The 5,815-nt window shown below is 30.4% G+C and overlaps 1 long non-coding RNA gene across 1 annotated transcript; it reads right to left on the bottom strand.

The window, feature by feature from the left end:
* Window positions 1-607: 607 nt before the first annotated feature.
* On the bottom strand, window positions 608-2,691 carry LOC122039849. Its single transcript, XR_006128407.1, has 3 exons — window positions 2,475-2,691; window positions 1,608-1,753; window positions 608-901 (listed from the first exon to the last, which is right to left on the bottom strand). It is a non-coding gene; the product is annotated as an uncharacterized LOC122039849 (long non-coding RNA).
* Between the last annotated feature and the right edge of the window lie 3,124 nt (window positions 2,692-5,815).

Raw genomic sequence — 5,815 nt, 5'->3', positions numbered from 1 at the left:
AATAAAATCAATGTTATAAAAATAGGAAAAGCGACGATGTGGCAATGCGATGATGCGACGATGATGATGCTGGAAGTCACAATGTGAGAACTGGGAAGGCATCAACGGTGACTATTGGCATGAACGAAGAGTTTGAGGATGAGCAAAAGTGGGTTCCGGAAGATCAAGATCTAAGGAGATAAAAATAGAAAAAGTTATGTGAAAGAGGAAGATAAGATCAGCTTATTTTTCTCTTTTTTGGGATACTTTTATAAAAAAAAATTATAATATTTTAGAATTTATAATTAGGTTCTTTTAATTTATTATTTTTTTAATAAACATGGGGACTATTTTGTTAGTCTTTACATTAAAAAAATATAAAACAATTACTTAAAAAAATTGGGCCCTACCAAAGGTGGGGCCCTATGTGTCAGCCCCACCTTAACCTCTCTAGGGCCGGCTCTGCTACTAGTATCTAACAGGGTAGGGCTAACACCATCAATCTCAAGTCTGAGTAGCTTGGCTCCATCAGATTGAAAAGTCGTCTCATTTTATTTAAGTTTTACATTTGGAAAGTACAAAATTATATTTTACTAAAATATAGTTGTAAGCTATATTTTTTTTAATTCAGATATCCAGCTTGTTAAATTACTTAATTTGAGATGACTGACTCGGTCTCACGAAAATTTTTTACTGATCACTAGAATAAATTAAAAAGTATAGATGAGTCCTAGTTGACGACCCAACATTACGAATGATTCGAGCACCGCGAGCATTTGAAAGTACTCAGCGTGAGAATTGAACCCTCATTGCATGAGTATTCCACCCTACTATTTACAATCACACCATTAGCCGGGGACATAGTATGCACTTTAGCGGCAAAAGGCGAAGTGCTCACCTTCAGCACCCCCATTAGTCCATCCTAGAATCAATATGGAGGAAATAAATTAGGATAATGGAGTATACCCTTTAGCACTCTTATAAATAGCAGTGATAAAGATGGTTACTCAAGTTATGCATTATCACATATAATAAAGTACTAGGGGTGTAAAAATATGATCATGTGCTTTATTTTTTTATAAAGAAATTAAATAGAGTATCATTTGTTACTAAATGGTTTCCTTTGAATTTATACTTAGGTAACACAAAATCATATATCTTGAAAGTGTAAATAAAATGATTGTAATATAAAAAACATTTATATCTTATATATATATATATATATATATATATATATATATATATATATATTTAATAAAAATTACACATTGAAACATTTTTTATCACATTGAAATACTTTTGAAAGAATTTTGAGAATATTATTTCAAAAAAAATGCTCTTGATAATTCTTTTGGGATAAAAGGTCTTTTTAACCCTTTTGTCCAAAACAAATATATTTACATTTCATGTGTGACTATCGAAGAAATACCTATCCTAACAATACCAGTACATCATACCTTAAACTTGTCCAATTTTCTTAAAAAGCTTTACATCTGACCACCTCGCAAAGGCTATGCTTACCTCGAAGAGAAAGGACATCCCTATTGATATATTCATTCGTAGGACGAAGGAGAATGACAAACAAACGTGGATGACAATAGAGTGAAATAATCAAAATGCTCACTTACCAATGCTTCATCCTAACCCCACTCGATCGGCCTCAATCCCACAATGCCTTCTCCTGTCTCGCGGAGATGAACCATTCTACTTCTCCTATTATGACCATCGAAGCACTTGATATGATCTTTCAAGATCCACAATGTTGCCGCGGCCACTATTATAATTAAGCAATTATAAGTTATCATCAAGTTAATTAGCAAAAGATGATACACATTTATTAATGCAAGGATTAAAATCAATCATGTTGAAAAGCTTAAACAACTACTTTCTTTTCGACCGATTGGATATGCAGGTGATTTCTCTTAGTTAGAGTAGTAGCTACCAAAACAATGACTTCACTAAATATAGATAAACATAAAATAGGGAGAGAGAGAGAAGATTTTACAAGTTTAAACATAGTCAAGAAGAAACTACATACTCAAATCAAGTCAATTTAGCAATTCTTGAATTAATGCATTAGCCATCTATATTATATCATCTAGCTAGCTACTTTTCTTCCAATTTTCTCTTCTCTTACAAGTTACAACCAATTTTTTTTCTATGCAAAATCTAACTAGCCCTTTGCCTTGTTACCTATCTATTTATCTCTATCAAAAGATGATCAAAGACTTAAAGTCACAGAACTTCTTTAACCACAATATATGCATAGGACTCCTCCTAATTAAGTCTATTCATGCAAAAGGAAAAAAAGCTCAACTTCTATCAATGCCTGTGTATCATATGCATCACCATTAATTCATGAGAAAGAGAGAAAGAGAGAGATAAAAGAGAGAGAGAGGCATGCTTGACTCCTTGCATGCCACCCAGATTAGACAATCACTAGATGGATTGATCTATGTGTGTGGCATACAGGGAGCCAGGCACATCCATTTCACCTGTACTCTTCTTCTTCATTTGCTACTTGCCCTAGATAGCACACTTCCACCACAATCCACAAGCATCTTCTCTTCTCTTCATGGCTTCTTCTTCTCTTTCTGTCCATATAAGAGCTGGGCATGCCTTTATACGACCAAGCAACTATGTACTAGAACATGTGAGTGAGACCAAGAAACCTAATACACATGCACCACCACCTAATTCCTGCTGAGCTAGCTGGATATATATCAAGTTAAAGAGAAGAGGAAGGCAGATGAGGGCCCAAGAATGAGATGGTTTTGTTTGGAGGAATAGTTCATAGACCACAATAAAGGCAGTACATAACTACAACAAAGCAAAATCTAAACCAAAACTACTAATTAATGACCCACTTTTTTTTTTCTTTACTTTACTTTTTTGTTTTATTTCTCTAACTCTTCAGAGTTCAGACCACCTAGAAATTAAGATTACTCATGCAAATCCCAAGCTGTCGAAACCCTAGCAGTTGAGAAATTGAGGTACTGAAAGATCAAGCTAAAGCACTAATTGAATAAAAGGCTGCTTTTTTTTATTTCTCTTCTTCTTTCTTTTGCTCTTCTTCTCTACTGGGTTTTGTCTGGAGCACTTGGATTAACTTAAGATTCCTGATGCACTTGGATATTTGTGTGTTTGTGTGTGTGTGAATTTTCTTATAATACCCTAGAATAATGTGAGCACTGCTGCAAGGCCTGTAACATTTTTGGTAGGGCTTTCATTTCATTGGATTGGATTGGATGGTCAAGAATTAATATTAATTAATTATCAAGAAATTAAAATATAATCAGGTGTGGTTGGGAAAGTGGAGTGCAACTTCCTTTAAATTATAGCTCATCATGCAGCTTTATTGCAGTGTGGTTGCATGCTCAAGTAATTGATTGATTTATATATCTATTATGTGATGAAACAAAGAGTTTGAGCTTATTTTGTTTCAACTTTTGAAGTTGTATATGGAAGATTTTCAAAGATAAAGTTTAGTGGATTGTACTTTTTATGTAGGTATATAATTTGAGTGTGAAAGTGGAAGATCGGTGAGAGGGTTGCCCCATTTTTTATTATTTTTTTGCATTGGAAAATGTCAATAAATTTTCATTTGTAGAAAATTTCTTACTATTTTTTTTTTTGTCTAAAACTCATCCTCCAAATCATTTATAGAAAAATGTAGGATAAGTCAAAAACACTTAATTAAAAAAAAAACTAGTTCTTAATATCTAAATATTTACAAACATTAATTGTAAAATACTTGAGATTGGACATAAATAGAAATTACTAAAAAAAAATTAACACATTATTGTGTAATTCAAAAAAAAATAAGAGTTGAATTACATTGTCTTATATTGAGTGATCAAATAATCATTTATTTAGTTGTGCAATCAACTCTTTATTTGCTGCCAAAAGTTTTGAGCTTATAGTAAAGATATATTATAGAAAAATATAATATGTTATATTATATATGGGAGTTTAATTTTAGTATTGATTTGCCACTTCACATGATTTAAAATTTCTACATAAAAGGGTCATTTTCATAGTTCCTAAAATCAAATAAAGTATCTTTTGTAGAATCAATGTGATAATGACTTGATTTTGACTATTATAAAAAAAATGTTGCATAAAAATAAATAATAAATTCTTTATTGTGCGTATTTGTGTCTAGTATTCATGTCAAAAGTATACAATAGAAATATAGTGAAGATATAGAAAACACAATGCTATCAAATTCATTTAACATGGTTCAGAGATCCCGCTTCTAATACACAACTTATGACTCGTCCGACTAGTCACCTCTAAGATATTCTACTATAAAAATATTCATTCACAAGAAGTATTAGAGCAAGCTTTTTACAATGAAAACGAATGAATTAAGGAGCTTAAAGTAAAGAAAAATTATCAAGATCATTGAATTGAAATCTTCAACCTTATCCAATAAGATCTTGAAGATCTTTAGACACAAATAATATTTTTATAAAATTTTACCAGCTTAAAGCTTAAATATAGTAATTTAATTCAAATATAATAGTAATTTAAGCCCTTTAAATAATACTTTCTTATTAATATTTAATACAACAAATGCATATCAAATTAAATCTTATATACTTAGCTATTGTAATAAAAAAACATGAAAATGAATTCCACTAGGGAAAACCTACTCCCCCTCCTTGTGTCATTCTCAATCCTTAATTAGTTTACTAGAGATGATTACCTTGGTTTTAATTAATCTATTATTTGACGAAATCGTAAGCATTCCACCGATTAGTCCCTTTCATGGCCAAACACACAATCTTTAGAAAGTCAAGAATTTATCAACACCTATACTTTAACAAAAGAGAATGGTAATCACTATTGTCATTTTCCCAAGGGAGTAGTTGAATTTTGAGAGTCACTTTGTTTCAAAGCTTAAAGGACGGAAATAAACTAAGTGCTTGATGGTGTCCTAAAGAATTAAAATAAGGAAAAGGGGAACATGCACAATTTAAATAGGCAACTTTTCTTGATGGCAGACATACACCATTTGAATAGGCAAAAGATTTCTAATGCTACTAGAAATTCTTAGATTGTGCTCCTCTTTTTAATCTAGATATGCCAAGATATCCATAACTTTGCCAAATTTTATATATAAATTTGTTTGAAGTTGAAAGTTGGAGCATCAATGACTTTTAATCAATTTTTTTAATAATCCAAAATAACAATTTTGGCATAAAAATTATTCCAAAGAAAAGAGTCTCAAGAATAATGATTTTTTTAGTATTTTTTAAATTTAAAATATCTATCATGAAATTTTAACTAAAACTCTTTAATATAAAAGAAACTTATTTTTTATAATTGTATTAAATATGAGCTTTGGTGAAATAATTCATTTTGAAGATCAATAATAATATTTCTATTTTTAAATTAAAATTATCATATTTTCCATTAAAGGTCAAAACTTGTTGATGACAAAAAAACAAAATAACTCATTGTTGGAAACAAAAATAATCAAGAATCATATCAACTTTTTTTAAAGTTAAAAAATTAATTAGAAGTACCATTAATAAGTTTTAACCAACATTCATTCTATGGCAAAAAGTTTCAAGTCTATTCAAATCATTTTGAGAAAAATATATTTATAATTTAAAAAATATCAAGAGACCTCACCTCACCTCAGGATCTTATGTGGTAAGAGATTTTATCTCCTAGTCTTCTTTACCTGTCTAGAAATCTTACCTCCATATCTTCCTAAATGGTGACTGATCTTAATTAATCTTAACTTTTCAAACATTTTAGAACCATTTATTGATCTTTTTTATATGTTATGACCTTTTGAAGTTTTCTTTCTACCGACACTTGT

This window comes from Zingiber officinale, chromosome 2A (assembly GCF_018446385.1).
Source record: "Zingiber officinale cultivar Zhangliang chromosome 2A, Zo_v1.1, whole genome shotgun sequence".
In the NCBI taxonomy this organism is placed as follows: domain Eukaryota; kingdom Viridiplantae; phylum Streptophyta; class Magnoliopsida; order Zingiberales; family Zingiberaceae; genus Zingiber; species Zingiber officinale.
This window is presented reverse-complemented; position numbering and strand designations above follow the sequence as displayed.